The sequence below is a fragment of the Chelonia mydas genome, chromosome 16 (assembly GCF_015237465.2).
Source record: "Chelonia mydas isolate rCheMyd1 chromosome 16, rCheMyd1.pri.v2, whole genome shotgun sequence".
NCBI classification, from domain to species: Eukaryota; Metazoa; Chordata; order Testudines; family Cheloniidae; genus Chelonia; species Chelonia mydas.
Window position 1 is genome coordinate 310,791 of NC_057857.1, and position 17,710 is coordinate 328,500.

Below are 17,710 nucleotides of genomic sequence, written 5' to 3' on the forward strand. Positions count from 1 at the left end.
CTCTTCCCAGCTCTAACACCAATTTGCTGCGTGGCCTTAGTTAAGTCACTTAGCACCAGTCCTGAAGGCTCTCCCAGTGCTTCACAAAGCTGAAAAGCATTGCTCTGTTCCCCTTGGAGAGATGTGCTAGGTAGCCCTATTGACTACAACAGACTGTGCTCTGGGTCCTTTATGGTCTAGGATTCTATTCACAACTAAAGGATCCAATTTTAAAAAACCCAGTGAAATGAAAACCCACCTCAACCCTCCTAAAGCCACAAGCTACAGGAGAGAGTAGGAAGGGGAGTGTTGTGTGCAGAAGAGATGGAGAAAGGTCCTCAATACAGGGGCAATGGTGTTGACGAAACAACCCAGCTTTAAGAAAAGGAGTACTTGTGGCACCTTAGAGACTAACAAATTTATTTGAGCATAAGCTTTCTTTTGTGAGCTACAGCTCACTTCATCGGATGCATCCGATGAAGTGAGCTGTAGCTCACGAAAGCTAATGCTCAAATAAATTTGTTAGTCTCTAAGGTGCCACAAGTACTCCTTTTCTTTTTGCGAATAAAGACTAACATGGCTGCTACTCTGAAACCCAGCTTTCACAGTCGGTGGTTGGGATGTGGAAGGGGGAGGCTGAGATAAGCACACCAGAACCTGATGCAGGCTGGAGTTAGCTCATCCAGTGGCACTCAAACTTTTTTCATGGTGACCCCTTTCACATAGCAAGCCTCTGACTGTGACCCCCCTTATAAATTAAAAACACTTTTTAATATAATTAACACCATTATAAATGCTAGAGCAAAGCGGGGTTTGGGGTGGAGGTTTACAGCTCATGACCCCCCATGTAATAACCTTGTGACCCCCTGAGGGGTCCCGACCCCCAGTTTGAGAACCCCTTTAAGCTAAATAATTAAGTGATGTTTCCAGAGTTTGAGGATTTTGTGCATTCTGCCACCCCTCCCTTCCCACAGTAGGATAATATGAAAGAAAAAAAAAAACCCACAGAAAACTGCCTTCATTCCCCCACTGATGTCTTTAATGGCTTTTCCCTGGATGCACCAGTGTCCAAATTAAACAACTATCCCTCTGTCTTAGAGTTTTAAACTGCCACCCTTCTCCCTAGCATACGGAGACCTGTAAAATCAACAGCAATAGCCAAGCCCCTAGCAGACTCCAGGGAGTCTCGGCTCTTCTTCCTTTTCGGGTAAAAGCCTGTGGGGCAGTAGGGATTATTTTTTAGATTTTAATTATTTACTCTTTGTCTTGGGTTGCTGGGACTGCAGAGGATGTCAACAGTGGGAGGAGCATTCAGAAAAAGCTAACTACCTTAACAAAATGACAGTGAAATATTTGAGTGAGAAGGTGGGGTTTGGTTCTGTTGTGCTGTTTGGGGGGCGGGGGATTGGTTTTGTTTTTTCAAGTCTGAGTTGTCTAATACTGCCCTTGGTGATGTTCACACAAAGCCCCCACACCTGCCTAAGGAACGAGGACCACTGCTCTTCCCCCTGCCTCGCACACACCCCGAAGATCTCTACAGCTATTTGCCAAGTGTAGTAAGATATTTTATGAGTCCTTAAAGTAAGGTAATGGTGTAAATGGGTAAGACAGCTCAAGCCATTGTGCAAAGGGAATCAATACATGGAAAAACTATTTAAAAACAAGAGTCACCCCCCTGGAGAGCAGGGAAAAAGTCAGCCCGGCTGCATAGTGAGAGCACTAATCGACTGAAGTTACAATCAAGGATGTTCACTCTCCCCAGCTCATGGTGGGAACAGATGGTTTGGAGAAGCAGCTCTAGTAAATCAGTGGGTCTGTAACAAGTCTTAAGGAAGCAAGAGCAATCCAGAGTAACAAGCTGGCTGCTGGCTGCAGGCAAGGGGCACGGCTTTTACAAAGCCATAGTCTAACTGGGGCCAGACACTAGCTCCTATTATGGCAAAAGCTTTAAATAGGTTCAGTCCGGAGCACAGACCCAGCAGTCAGCGGCAGGTATTTTTATGCGAATGGGAGGTTTGCTCTCCGGACTGCACTGCTGCCTGCTCTAGCACTTGTTAACGCACCCAGGGAAGGAGATAAAATTCCATAGCGACTACTGAGATCTGGACAGGTTCACTGTCTACACAGCACTTCTAGCACATGTGCACATGCAATGGGTTCACCTGTATCCTCAACAGTATTCTACTGGGTAAGGAGGAAAAGTGGGGAAGGGAAGAATAGGTTAAGGGATAAATTTCCTCAGCATCTTGTTTTACTGCCCCTTTCACATCACAGTTTAGTTCTGGGGCCAGCTCTCTATACAGGGGCAGTGCCTTCCATTTGAAGGCCCATCAAGACATTAAGAGAAGCAGACCAGGACTTACACACAGGACTGGGAACGATGAACCAGATCCTGAGCTCTAATCCCAACTCCGGACACCAATTCCCTCCATCGCTTTGGGCCAGACACCCCGCCTCAGTTCCCACCCACCGACCCCACCCATCCATGAGCCGAACCAATTCTCAGAACATGCAGACAATGCAGATGCAGGTGGGGTCACTCTGTGAAGCCCTGGGACTGGAGTAGCAGAGTATTACTGGGAATGATAGATAGCGACTGAAGGAAGACTGGCCACCTCTCAGCTTGCTCTCAGAAGATGCAAGACAAGCACTGGTTGGACCACAGGGATCCTGATACACCCTGCTTCCCAGGGGATCTGCAAGGGCCAGTTAAGAAGAACGAGGTGCTTTGAGGAGGCCACACACTATGTAAAGGACAGTCTATTGCGGCTCTTCCTTAGAGACAGCCAGTCCTGTTGCTCAGACCTCTCTGGGCTAAGCTCTCCAGTAGCAGCCAGTCCTTCACACATCCCAGAGACACTACAGGTCATGAAAGGTCTAGACTGTGGGAGGGATCCAGACAAATGCTGAAGAGGAAGCACTCAGCCCGGTCTAAGGGTCTGTTTACACCAGAGGTGGGCAAACTATGGCCCGCAAGTCACATCTGGCCTGCGGGACCCTCCTGCCCGGCCCCTGAGCTCCTGGCCCGGGAGGCTAGTCCCTGGACCCTCCCCTGCTGTTCCCCCTCCCCCGCAGCCTCAGCTGCGCCACCAGCGCAATGCTCCGGGGGGCCGGGCAGCGGAGTTGCAGAGCTGCGGCCTGACCCGGTGCTCTGGGCGGCGCGGCCGTAGCGCCGCCAGCCTCGGGTGCTCCAGGCAGCGCGGTAAGGGGGTAGCGGGGGTTGGATAGAGGGCAGGGGAGCTGGGTGTGGTGGTCAGAGGACGGGGAACAGGGGGGGTTATATGGGGCAGGGGTCCCGGGGGGGGGGGGGGGGAGGCAGTCAGGAATGAGAGGAAGGGGGTTGGATGGGGCGGCAGGGGGCAGTCAGGGGTGGGGGGTCTGGGGACAGGGAGCAGGGGGTGGTGGATAGGGCAGGAGTCCCGAGGGGGCTGTCAGGGGACAGTGGCATTGGATGGGACAGGAGTCCCGAGGGAGCCGTCAGGGGGTGAGAAGCAGGGGGCTTGGGGAAGATAGGAGGCGGGGGCCAGGCCATGCCTGGCTGTTTGGGGAGACACAGCCGCCCCTAACCGGCCCTCCATACAATTCTGGAAACCTGATGTGGCCCTCGGGCCAAAAAGTTTGCCTGCCCCGGTGTACACTTAACTAGAGGTGTGACTGCAGCCCACGCAGACGCACCCAGCCACTCTGACCTAGCTAGTGCGAATACCAAGAGCAGCAAAGCCCTAACAGCACAGGCTTCAGCCCAGGCCAGCCACTCAAGTCGCTACCTAGGGTCCCCGGCAGGCTTGTAAATCCCACACTAAAGACTGTGCTGCTGCATCTTCACTACTCTTGGCACCAGAGCTAGACTGGGTACGTCTCCACATGCTGCAGCCACACCTCCCACCGCAGCATGGACAAACCCGAAGACTCCTAGTGGGCAAAGGGAGCCCTTCTTGCCAAGCCAGACAGCTACGCGGATTCCAGTACACTGAGCCCCCTTTGAAATTAGTACCCATCACTGATATAACCACGGGGCATAACCAAAAAATAATCAACTCCCACAGCACTTAAACATGCTCCACACAATAGAGTTGTGTAGCTTTTCACACCTCAGCTATTCAAAGGAAAAAAAGCCATCCATTTCCTTGGCTACTGCCCAGAAGAATGGAACCCTTGCAAAACACCTAACAGGTTTCTCTTATATGAGGGTTATTTACTCTATTCCTGGAATAGTGTTTGTTTGTCAGAGGTCCTAGTGACAAAACATGTATCAGCCATGTTGGGAGGGGGCACAGTTACCACATCAGTCCCCAGATGGTTCCATCTTGCAACACAGGGGGACAGTGTTCCTGATTTGGGGGACTACTATGTGGTCAATGGGTCTCCCGACAGGGTTGATTTAGTAGCAAGGACAGCATTTAGTGGTTCACAAACTAAAGCCAGCTAATCTCTACATTCCCCAGAACAGGTAGCAAAAGTTTCAGGATTTAAAGCTGATGCCAAACTGTAATGAAAGCCCTGAAAGCAAACCTAGAGAAGAAGAGAAACTGAACTGTCGACAAGTCATAAGCACAAAAGACACTGTTTCTGTGCCATTCCCAAGCCATGAATCTTCCAGTCCTGCGTGACGCTAAGAAGCGATACATACAAGAAATACATGGCAGTTATCAGCAGTCTACTTACAGCAGTCCAGCTGGCAGCCAGTGATTTCCAACCTTCCTGACTCACTCTGAGCAGCCACCCTCGAGCTCAGAGCTTTTCAAAGGAAGACACTCCACCCAGAGGCGGGAGGGGGAGGAGAGTCCATAGACACACTGCAGCACTGTTCACTCACTCAACCTGTGGTCTTCAGTGAATGGTCTGAGCTAGTCATCATACGACCAGAATGCTGCCTCTGATTTATTCCATTTCCTGACACCCTTGCCAGCTTCAAACGCTTCCTCTCCAAATAAAACCCTGCCTCCTGGGCACCACTAAACCCAAGGAGATAGTTGATGGTACACTCAAAAGCAACCAGCATATTCTACCTACTTGTATTTCATGAGTTGGGGTTCTAAAGCCGTATTTCTTGGGTTTCCAGCTCAGCAAGGGAAGGTCATTCTGGGTCTGGACTCTGTACAGTATTTCTCAACCCAGGATCACAGTGGCTGTAAACAGTGAAGTACGTAGGATGCGACAGGTTGATATCCTGATCCACCTCAAAAGGCATGGGGAAGTGGGTCTTTGGGGGTTAAAAGGAGGAGAGGGCAGCCCTTGTGACTGTTTAGCTGGGAGATGCCAGAAATGGCTAGGCGGGAGTGAAAGAGGAGGGGCAGGAGGCGAGGAGAGCAGGGATGTGGCCATGACACAGCTGTGTTGAGCTGTGAAGGGGAGGATGAGTGGCTTGGATGTGATCTGAAAAGGAGGGTGGAAGCCAGCAATGGGATTGGAGAAAGGGAGACGAGGACAGACTGGCAAGTGAGGGAGATGGGCATTTGGGCAGCTGCATACAGCATGCACCAGAATTGGGGGCTTCTGTTTTTTAAAGAACAAAAATTGAAAGAATTCACAGCCTTGTTACCATTTAAGATAGATTTCCAGAGGTCTTTGAAAACCTCAGCCTAGGAGCATTACTGCACAGACCTGGCACCCCTTGCTACGGGCCCAAGGGATCTGCCTTGCCTCCTTACTGCACAGGGCCATGGTGGCCTGTAACAGCCCAGGCTGACCTGTGCCAGTCCCAGGCATTTTTCGTTAGCCCATGTGCAGTCAAACCTCGGAGATCATCCTAGTCCTGACAAACCTAGAGGTTATAGGAACCGGTCTCCTGAGAAAGATGGAGTAGATCCCCACCTATGCACGGCAGGAGGGTTTGGAGGGTCTATTAGGACAGGTTCAAGTACAGAAATGTCCAACTCGTGGGCCCATTTCCACTTTTAAATACAGTCCGTGGGCTGGAGTTTAGGACTCCAGCTTTCCTCAGTGCCTGTCGGATCTCCCTGCCAGCAGTCACTGGAAGGGTCTGGGTCTCACCAGGCAGCCTCACAGAGATCTGGGGAGAATCTGGCCATATGCAGTAAGTAACAGGGTGGTTTTTTGTTATTGTTTTTTACATTTGACACCACTCAGTGGAAATCTCCCCTTCTTAGGGCCGCTGCTGCTGCCCTTTGCCCCCTTTCCTCCCTTTCCCTAACTTTTGTTTCTCTCCCTCCTCCCCGTCTCCTGTTTCCTTCTCTCTTTACCCACATTCATGCCTCCCGACAGACAGAGCTGTGCCTTCCACACCCAACTGTGTGTAGGTTCCATGGCAGGAGGCCCACCAGCTTTCACACTCTGCTTCTGCACACATAAAACAATGGCCTGATTTGAGCAGGGGCTTGGTTCAAATGCTGGCTCATGTACATTTCCTCAAGCTGCACAATTTTGATAGGGAAGCCAGAGAACACAGCAGCACTAGTTAGGCTTTAATGAGACTCTTATCAAAGAAAGGCCAGGGAGGACTAGATGGCATGACAGCCTACATCTGACCTATCCACATTCTCTCTCTTTGCCCCAGAGACAGAGCTGCAGACGGGCTTTTAGGAGGTACTCACTGGAGCTAACTTAGCGTATGCGCAGGCACACGCACACCCTCCACTAGAGGAGAGGCCAGTGCTCTTCCTCTTAATAGGATTAGGATCACATTCCTTCATGGAATTTATTTTCATAACATAGAAAAAAACTCGTCCAGTCAGTAGAGCTCAATTAATCTACTCCCCCCATAAACAGAGAGTCCTAATCTTCCAGCCTGTTCAGATTTCCCAGGGACAATTCTGAACTTTCAACACAATAGGAGACGAAATAGGGAATTAAGGACAATACCTCCCTACAAGGACAATGCCACAGAACTCTATGAAACAAAGCTTTATTCAAGCAGAGTTTACTACAAGCAGTTTCTACTGTACTGCAAGACAGCAGAGAGCAATACTGGATGGCAGACAAAAGCTTTCAGCCATAAAAACAACAATGGGGAAGGGATATTGAGAGGCACAGGAAAGGGTGTAGATACAATTCAACAAAGACGGAGATACAGGGGGGTTGAGAGATAGAATCATAGAACCACAGGAGTCATCTAGCCAAAATGCAGGATTTGTTGTGGCTAAACAGATGGCTATCTAGCCTCCTTTTGAAAACCTCCAGCGAAGGCACTTCCACAACTTCCCTAAGCAGTTTGTTCCATTGTCCTACTGTTCTTACAGTTCAAGTTTTTCCTGAGATTTCATCTATAGCTGCTGTGCTGTAGTTTGAACCCATTGCCTCTTGTCCTGCCCTCTGTGGCAAGAGAGAACAAATTTTCTCCATCTTTTTATGGCAGCCTTTCAAATATATGAAGACAGCTATCGTGTCCCCTCTTAATCTCCATTTTTCCAAACTAAACATTGCCAGTTCCTTCAGCCTTTGCTTGTATGGCTTGCATTCCATCCCTTTGGTCATCTTTGTCCCTCACATCTGGATCCTTTCCAATTTTTCTCCTTTCTATACTGCGGTGACCAAAATTGGACACAATCCTCCAGCTGAGGCCTAACCACTGCCAAGTAGAGTGGTACTATCACCTCCCATGACTTGCATGCTTTGTTAATGCAACCTAAAATTGCATTTGTTTTTGTTGCAACAGCATTGCATTGCTGACTCATGTTGAGGTTGTGATCCAGCACACCTCCCAGATCCTTCTCAGCAGCGCTGCTGCCAAGCCAGTTATCCCCCATTCTGTATTTGTGCATTTGGCTTTTCTTTCCTAAATGTAGCACCTTACATTTGTCTTTCTGGAATTTCGTTTTGTTGTCGATAGCCCAGTTCTCCAATTTATCAAAATCCTTTTGAAATTTTAGCTCTATCCTCCAAAGGGTTGGCAATCTCCCCTACCTTGGTGTCATCTGCAAATTTGATCAGTATGCTCGCTATACCTACATCCAGGTCATTAATAAAGATTTTAAACAACACAGAACCCAGAACAGATCCCTGGGGAACCCCAGTGGAGACCTCCCTCCAATCCGACATCATTCCATTAATAGTTATTCATTATGGTTGTTTAAACAATTATGTATCCATTTAATACACATTTCTCCAGCTTACGAATGAGAATGTCACATGGGACTGTGTCAAAAGCCTTGCTAAAGTACAGGTATATTATATCCACCGCATTCCCCCTATCCACCAAATCAGTTACCTTGTCAAAGAAGGAAATCAAGCTGGTTTGGCATGATTTGTTCTTGGTAAATCCATGCTGGGTGCTGGTGATCACCCCTCATCCTCCAGGTATTTGCAAATTGAATGTTTTATACATTGCTCTAGTAGCTTCCCAGTAGGGATGTAAAAGGTTAACTGGTTAACCGGTACGCATTAGGCTTACCGTTAACTGGACCTTAATCGTTAACCCTGATGGCCGCATGGCAATAATGTGTAGTGTTAATGTATGGCAATAGTGAGTAGTGTCAATTTAAATGCAAATTAGGTGCAGTTCTCAGGCTCCTGGCAAGCTGCTAATGCAGCCCTCAACATAGGATGTACCAAGTGTCAGAGGGGTAGCCCTGTTAGTCTGTATCCACAAAAACAACGAGGAGTCCAGTGACACCTTAAGGACTAATAGATTTATTCGGGCATAAGCATCTGAAGAAGTGGGTTTTTTACACACGAAAGATTATGCCCAAATAAATCGGTTAGTCTTTAAGGTGCCACCGGATTCCTCATTGTTTTCATAAGATGTAGGCACCCTATGAATAAAAGTTGTGGTTCCAGCTGCATTGTGCCCATCAATGGGGACAACCTCTTACCAGAGTTAGACGCACACTGCATTAGGAAACTGCAGAGGTAGTAACGGTCACAGTACCAGGAGATAGCACGTGCACACACAGTGAAAGGGGGGGAGGAGGCAGGATCAAGGAGCCATCCTTTGTTTTTTCTGAATGACTGCCCAAGCTCAGTTTAACTTACAAATGCAGCCCCTACCACCTAGTCCCCTCACTCACACACTAGGGTTTGTACCAGGCTAATGAGTAGCTGTGTCAACCCTGCCTTCTGACCTGGGATGCCCTTTATATTGCTTTGCTGCTGCAGCCTCCAGTCTGGACTGCTCACAAACAGCCTCCAGCATGGAAGTCACTCCCAACTACGTCCATGTGTGCTGCAGCCAGCCAGCCATGCCTTGGCTCTTAGCAGCCTTGGTTAGAATAATAGAATATCAGCGCTGGAAGGGACCTCAGGAGGTCATCTAGTCCAACCCCCTGCTCAAAGCAGGACCAATCACCAACTAAATCATCCCAGCCAGGGCTTTGTCAAGCCTGACCTTAAAAACCTCAAAGGAAGGAGATTCCACCACCTCCCTAGGTAACGCATTCCAGTGCTTCACCACCCTCCTAGTGAAAACGGTTTTCCTAATATCCAACCGAAACCTCACCCACTGCAACTTGAGACCATTACTCCTTGTTCTGTCATCTGGTACCACTAAGAACAGTCTAGATCCATCCTCTTTGGAACCCCCTTTCAGGTAGTTGAAAGCAGCTATCAAATTCCCCCTCATTCTTCTCTTCTGCAGACTAAACAATCCCAGTTCCCTCAGCCTCTCCTCAGAAGTCATGTGTTCCAGACCCCTAATCATTTTTGTTGCCCTCCGCTGGACTCTTTCCAATTTTTCCACATCCTTCTTGTAGTGTGGGGCCTAAAACTGGACACAGTAGTCCAGATGAGGCCTCATCAGTGTCGAATAGAGGGGAATGATCACATCCCTCCATCTGCTGGCAATGCCCCTACTTATACATCCCAAAATGCTGTTAACCTTCTTGGCAACAAGGGCACACTATTGACTCATATCCAGCTTCTCGTCCACTGTAACCCCTAGGTCCTTTTCTGCAGAACTGCTGCCTAGCCATTTGGTCCCTTGAATGTCGTCAGATTTCTTTTAGCCCAATCCTCTAATTTGTCTAAGTCCCTCTGTATCCTATCCCTACCCTCCAGCGTATCTAACACTCCTCCCAGTTTAGTGTCATCTGAAAACTTGCTGAGGGTTCAGTCCACGCCATCCTCCAGATCATTAATGAAGATATTGAACAAAACTGGCCCGAGGACCGACCCTTGGGGCACTCCGCTTGATACCGACTGCCAACTAGACATGGAGCCATTGATTACAATCCATTGAGCCCAACTATCAAGCCAGCTTTCTATCCACCTTATAGTCCATTCATCCAGCCCATACTTCTTTAACTTGCTGGGAAGAAGAATACTGTGGGAGACCGTGTCAAAAGCTTTGCTAAAGTCAAAGAACAACAGGTCCACTGCTTTTCCCTCATCCACAGAGCCAGTTATCTCGTCATAGAAGGCAATTAGATTAGTCAGGCATGACCTTCCCTTGGTGAATCCATGCTGACTGTTCCTGATCACTTTCCTCTCCTCTAAGTGCTTCAGAATTGATTCCTTGAGGACCTGCTCCATGATTTTTCCAGGGACTGAGGTGAGGCTGACAGGCCTGTAGTTCCCCGGATCCTCCTTCTTCCCTTTTTTTAAAGATGGGCACTACAGTAGCCTTTTTCCAGTCGTCCGGGACCTCCCCCGATTGCCATGAGTTTTCAAAGATAATGGCCAATGGCTCTGCAATCACATCCCCCAACTCCTTTAGCACCCTTGCATGCAGTGCATCCGGTTCCATGAACTTGTGCTCATCCAGCTTTTCTAAATAGTCCTGAACCACTTCTTTCTCCACAGAGGGCTGGTTACCTCTTCCCCATGCTGTGCTGCCCAGTGCACTAGTCTGGGAGCTGACCTTGTTCGTGAAGTACATGGAGTACATTAGCTTTTCCAACATCCTCCATCACTAGGTTGCCTCCCTCATTCAGTAAGGGGCCCACACTTTCTTTGGCTTTCTTCTTGTTGCTAACATACCTGAAGAAACCCTTCTTGTTACTCTTAACATCTCTTGCTAGCTGCAACTCCAAGTGTGATTTGGCCTTCCTGATTTCACTCCTGCAGCCTGAGCAATACTTTTATACTCCTCCCTGGTCATTTGTCCAATCTTCCACTTCTTGTAAGCTTCTTTTTTTGTGTTTAAGGTCAGCAAGGATTTCACTGTTAAGCCAAGCTGGTCGCCCGCCATATTTACTATTCTTTCTACACATCGGGATGGTTTGTTCCTGTAACTTCAATAAGGATTTTTAAAATACAGCCAGCTCTCCTGGACTCCTTTCCCCCTCTGCTGCAGGTGCCTCCAACATACATTTCTGGGAGAAAAATCTAAGACTGGGGGTATGTCCTGTACTGCCCAGCCCTCTCCTGGGCAATACAAGTTTATATGAAGTCTGGTATTGTTTTAATAGAAATAATATGCACATAACTTGCCACCCCAAATGGAGTTTTCCAGACACTTCAATTTAAACACGTTGAATTAGATAAACAATAAAACAAGTTTATTAACTACAAACAGAGAGATTTTAAGTGAACACGTGTAATGAGGAATAAAATTCAGAAATGGTTACAAGAAAGATAAAACTCAACTGGTGCCTAATTTACCGAACTATGTCAAACTCGAAGCAAAAGTTCTCTCACATGCTCTCAGCAGCTTTACTGACCAAATTTCTTAGGTCAGGACCCTAGAATCCCTAGAATTCTCCCTAGAATCCACCAAGCACTTCCTTTGTCTTGTTGCTTCAGGTGCCGTGAATGCTATAAAGGGGCGGACCTTGGGGCGCTTGTCCCTCCTTTTTGTATTATCAGTCCGCCTCTTGAAAAACCATTTCCGGCTGAGATTCAGGAGACAAAGCGTCAACAGGGAAGGATGTTCCCTGCTGCTTTTTCCTCACCTATTAGAGAGTCCCTTTGTTTCTCTTCCTGCTTGATGATCCTGTTTACTGCTTAAATGCAAATTAAGCAGAGCACATGTTCCTTTGTTTAAGACAGCCCTGTATGCCAACTTCTGCTTGGGTAGGGCTGTGGTTTGGAACACGTATTAACAACACCATACAGTGGAATATTGTAACATCACATGCAATGTTGTCATATACATTTTATCAGGATAATAATGACCAGCTAATCATGAGTTTTCAAACGATATCTCACAAAATGTACTTTGTAAAAAGATTATTAAGATAGTGCATAGGGTGTGGACACATGGTTACATTCTGTTACACCCTCCCCCTCTTATCTTATCTCCACCCTCATTCCAGTATTGCTTCATTCTCTCTCCTTCCTCATTTATTCCATACACTGCATTCATTATCTCCTCTCCACTGCTCACTCTGCTCTCCCCCATGCCCCTCACCTTTCTCTGTGTGTACATCATATGACCATTTTTCCCCTCTTTCCCCCAGGCCTCCCCAGGACAGGTGGCGCGAGAGGACGGGGGAGTCCAGGATGCCCCTTTCTTCCCAATTTCATCCCCTCATGCTATGTAAGAACTAGGGGAGAACCCAGATCCTGCTGTTCCAGAACCACAAACCTGTATCACTTGAGCTAAAGGAGAATCTCCATGAACATTACAGTACCTTTGACACCTTCCATCCAGCAGAGGGCAGTGACAGAAACACACCCTCCACAGGTCAGTACAATCATTTTTAAGTCTCTAGACCAGTGGTTCTTGGGCTCAGGGCCCATCTGTAAATGTTTATGGCCTGTCACGACCCAGTAAATAGTCTGAGAGTGGGGGCCCTGAGATGGTTTCAGTTGGGTCTTGCCCAGCACTCACCCCACAGCAGAGGCTCCTGCACTATGAGGCTGGCTGGGCTTGGTTCTCGGCTCTGGTTTGGCCCTACCCCCCTGACTGGACCAAATCTGTGATAGCGGAATTGTGAGCTGGCTCATGGGTTGCAGGGCCACTCACTCAGATTTGGCCTGCCTGGGCTCCCATCATCATGATGGCTAAGCCAACCTTGAGTGGCGCGGGGACCCCAGGGGTTGCAGTGCCTGGAGTGAGGAGGGAAGCCCAGCCAGCCCTGTGGGACAGGAGCCACAGGAAATGCTATGTGACCCTTTGAAACATTCTAGTAACCCAATTTTGGATCCCAACCCACAGGTTGAGAAACCCTGCTCTAGACCATAATTAACATATTTAAAGAGAAAATGTTTCCAAAAGGAAATCACTTGCCACATCAGGAAGCTTCTGAAACTAATGATTTGGAGACACTCTTATCTAGATTCCTGGATTTTGAGAAGAATGTATCCCAAAAGATGCAATGGCCACATAGTAGCCCTCCAGTGGGTACTGATCAGCAGCAAGGCTGGTATTAATAATTTGTTATAGCAACAGCCATATTACTCAACTCTTGCACTGCACGGTGCTTTGTCTTGGCACGATGAGGCACAGGGACAGCCTGATAAGATCTATTTACGCAAGAGTCTGGCACGGAATTATAATTAGGAGCAGGTTGCTTATCAAAGTTACCTGCTCAATAGCAGAGATGTTATTAATGCAATGAGCAGCCTGGTCATGATCAGATTGGATCTTAGTCCCCCATCTGGCCTGGGCACTCATGGAGAGGTCAGAAAAACAGTTGTGACAAGACAGCAGGTTTGAAAGGCACAATCCTCACCCTTCCAACTAGGGGCAGTTTGCCTACAACAGTATTACCTTCCCATGTGTATCTAAGAGAAAAGACAAGATAGGTGTAAGCTGCTTTAGAGAACCCACTGTCAACTCTGCCACTAATTTCTAAAGATATTTTAATGACCAAAGTGCCCGCATTAGAGCATGCAGGCACCGTACATCCTAAACAAGCCATTTAAAAGATACCTTCAGCAATAACACGCAATTAAAAGCAGATGTTAATGTGCTCCCAAAGAGGGCTGATCCCAGGCACCAGGAGGCAACTTCAGAAGATCCTTCTGGATGGCCCCTGTGTGTGCAAAGGACACTTGTGAGAATCTCATCAGGACCATACTGTTACAACTGCACCTCTGCTGTGTTCTGCCACATGCTATAAATGCAGAGAAAGCATGACAGAGGGATGCAATGAGCTCTGCTCCCACAGTATTGGTAATGCAGAGATGGGTGAGCCTAGCTAGAACAGCAAACACAGAGCACCCCAGAGAAGGGGCATCTGCATGATTCTATGAAGGGCTAACAAAGGGCAAAAGAGGGCACGCACAAGCTGACTGGCTCATTCTATACTTTTCCCTCTTCTGCTCACTGGCATTGCAGAGTGCATTGACTTTTAGTAGGCATCAGACTGGCTCTCTGGTTTCTCATGCTCCCACGTCAACGGTCTTCAAGCTTCTGCTTTCCTGTGACATGAAGAGGAGATGCTTTTCAGAGTAGGGAGAGTCTTCATTGTGTCCTGGACAGCACAGATGGTATTGAAGCACGGACAGTCAGTCTAATCCTTGTGCCGAGTTAATCTCTGCTGGGGATCTGACCACTTCATGGATGCTTTTCACCCTACTCTTGCTTTGGCACGAGGAGCTCTGCTAAGTGTCATGTTTGCCATGGCCATGATTTCTGTGGCAAAACTCAGGAATATTTCATGGTCTTTCCCTCCAGCTGCATGCTACTGAGTAAGCCTTTTCCATGGACTGTTCTCACACATTTCACTGTTGTGCTGTTTTGATAGCTGTCCCTAATAGTCTGAAAGCTTATGAAGATATTTTCCATTAGAAAAGGATTAAGCTAACAGTCACTAAAACGGCATGGGCCTGGACTTTTTGTAAACTAAAATTATGACCTTTGCACCGTTGTCATGACTTTCCATTTGTTGTCACTTCAATCAGCCCAAGCAGGCTTGTTAGGGGAGCTGGAGTTTGCAGCAGGGTCTTACATAAGAACTTACTCATCTCCAAGCCTCGTGCAGCCTGTACAAAAGCCACCCCTCTGCTTTTAGGACACATTTTTAGATGTTTAGTTGCACAAACGCTGAATGAATTATTACTTGTACTTTACACTTCCACAGGGCCTTCCGCCCAAGTGTTTCAGAGGTGGCTCAGCATCATCCTCCCTATTTGACAAAAGAGGGAAACTAGACAGAGAGGTCAAGAGGAGGAATCCAGATCCCATTCCTCCTACTCTCCTGGGGTTTTCACAAAGCAAAAAAAAAAGTCAGTAGAAAGATATTGCAAAAACGGGTCATTCTGAACCCTGTGAAATGGAAACAACTAACATTTTTCACAAAGTCATTTACCTGTTTTTAGCCAGCTTTATCAAAGAGTCTAGGTAGAGAGTTTACCATCCAAAAACAAGGGATAACAGCCAAGATTTACCACATCCAGGTATTTGTTTTTACCTTGGGACTGGCAGCTATTCCCAAATTCATAACAGATTAGATTAAATACCACAGCAATATCCAATAGCATGTTTTAGCAGCAGTCACTATACTAACAAGACATTACTGCTACTTTGATCACATATAGACAATTTCCTCTTTCACAGCTTAGAACAATTCATCTCAGTAACACACAGAAAGCACTGCTGGAGATCTTAAAAGGACACAGTCTACTTTAAAAAATATTTCAGACTGGTAAAAACACAAAAACAAAAAAACCCCCACAATTACTGTTACAATACCCAAGATGCCGATAACTGAAGGAGTATAAAGAAAAAGGTTATTTATTTTTCCAGTTCATTTATTTTTTATATTTAGCACTGCTGTCAGTTGCTGGCTGAGTGTGTTCTCTCCATGTGCTGCACTGGTTCTGGCCAGGTAGCCAGCACAGCAGACCTTGATCAAACTGTCCAAGAAGACCACAGACTCAGTTCAGTGGTGAAGGCAGTCAGCCAGGTTTATTGTCAACGAAGCACAGTAATAGCATCCCATAGATTCTACAGGGATACTAAAACAGGTATGCTGTTACAATGGACCACAATCAGTGAGCAGCAGGCCCTTCGGCCAGATAAAGACACCAGCAGTGACAACTCTTTTATTCCCTGATACAAACCAGTTACATATTCCTCTGATGTGGTTAGTTACCACACTTTACCTTGTACCTCTTGGTTCTATCAAAATCTCGATCCCGGTCATCCTGACCTTATCTTTAGGAGGGGTATCAGGGTGTTCTGACATGACCCTTCTGGAATGGGTTTATGCAGGTATCCAGTGTCTAGCACTTCCTAGGAGTGTTTGTGGTTTCGCAGCATGAGCCATGTTCATGGACCAGACAATGAACCTGCGAACAGGCATGTTTTGTAACAGGGCCTGACTTTTGCTCATAGTCTGACTCTTGCTAACTTTGCTTTATCTCAGCAGGGCCCGACTTTTGTTTAGGCCTTAGGCAGCATACCGGGCCCCATGTTTCAGGCGCTCTCCTTCTACTACAAGCACCAGCACTATGTGAGCAGTTTCAGTTTTCAACTGTAAAGTTTTTCCATCAGTTTCTTCTGCTGTTTGTGTGGGTCTTTCACACAGCAATGAGTACATGGGGGCCAGGGGAGAAATGTAACAAAGCTCATAAAAATGGACTCGGGGAGTCCCACCATTGCAAGTTGTGACATTACCCAGGGTACAGTCTGGACTGTTGAACAGCTGTGTCCCCTCAATTCTCCAATCTGAGGTGCCTTGTACACAGCTTTGCTGTGAGAACCACCACTCATGGCCAGTTCACACACAGCCTCTAGCATGCAAAATCACTCCCAGTTGAACTGCATGAATGCTCTGGCCTGCCACTCATGAATTACATACAGGGCAACACCAGCAAACTCCCAGTCCCAGATCTTCCCCCGGAAATGTGCATCTTATACTGCTCAGCTCTCTACTGGACAATGGAAGCTCATATAATGTCCATCATTTCATCAATGGCAAATGATATGCACAAACCTTGTTATCTCAAGTAAAGGTTCCTAACACTTCATTCCAACACACACTGGCTTAGATAAAACAATAAAACCAACTTATTAACTATAGAAAGATAGATGTTAACTGATCACAACTAATGAGGCTTAAAAGTCAGAATTCGTTAAAAAGAAAATAAAAAGATAAAATGCAGACTAATATCTAACTTAGCAAGTTAAATGGATTCAAAGCAAAGGTTTTTCTCACCACATGCTTTACAGTCTTTACTGTCTGGAAGCCTCCAGACCAGGACCCCTCCCCCAGTTCAGTGTTTCTTCAGTTGTTGTTGCCCTGAACAGAGCACAGTACAGAGGTAATTTATGTTGTGGGTGTTCTCTATTCTTATAACTTTCTCCTCTCTTTGAGGATTATCTCCAGTCGGGGTTCAGCTGACAGCCAGTCTGTTTACAGGAACCCCCAGCTGTTCTATTGTCTATATGTAAAGTTCTTGCTTACACCCTTCTTCCTGCTGAAGAATGGCTGCTTACCTAAGTGAGAGTTTATGATAGTCCATTTGATTATGCTGATCAACCTGGCCGAGGCGTCAATGTGTCTTTTGTCTCTGAAGAACCGGTTTGGGCCTGCTTTTCTAACTTCGGGACATGTCACTGCAGTGTTATCCAGCAGACCCTTATAACTTTACATACAATGTTGCCACACATATTTTACCAGGAAAACAACATTCAGCAGATTATGAGTTTTTAAATGATACTTCACAAGCAATGTTCCCTCTAATTTTTTACATGCATGTGCAAATGAATTTGGTTTTGTGAACCAATATGGAGGTGATGTGTGGCAGGGATGGGGCCGAGGGGTTCAGAGTGTCAGAGGGGGCTCAGGGCTGGGGCAGAGGGTTCGGATGCGGGGGGGAAGGAGCGGGTGAAAGCTCTGGGGTGGGGCCAGGAATGAGGGGTTTGGGGTGTGGGAGGAGGCTCAGGGCTGGGGCAGAGGGTTGGAGTGTGTGTGGGGGGGGAGGGTGAGGGCTCCAGCTGGGG

At 47.2% G+C, this 17,710-nt stretch overlaps 1 protein-coding gene across 4 annotated transcripts in view; it reads right to left on the reverse strand.

Annotated features, from left to right (window-relative positions):
- The window catches only part of SLC31A1 (solute carrier family 31 member 1), a 44,564-nt gene that overhangs the window by 10,434 nt on the left and 16,420 nt on the right, over positions 1 to 17,710 (reverse strand). The window contains exon 1 of one of the 4 annotated variants that reach the window (XM_043530637.1): positions 16,923 to 17,008. The exons of 1 other annotated variant lie outside the window; for it this stretch is intronic. The gene's annotated coding sequence lies outside the window, so the exon portion shown is untranslated. Of the gene's footprint in view, positions 1 to 4,644; positions 4,665 to 13,709; positions 13,794 to 16,922; positions 17,009 to 17,710 lie in introns of those variants that run through there. 2 more of the 4 variants (XM_043530638.1, XM_043530639.1) reach the window with 2 other exon arrangements.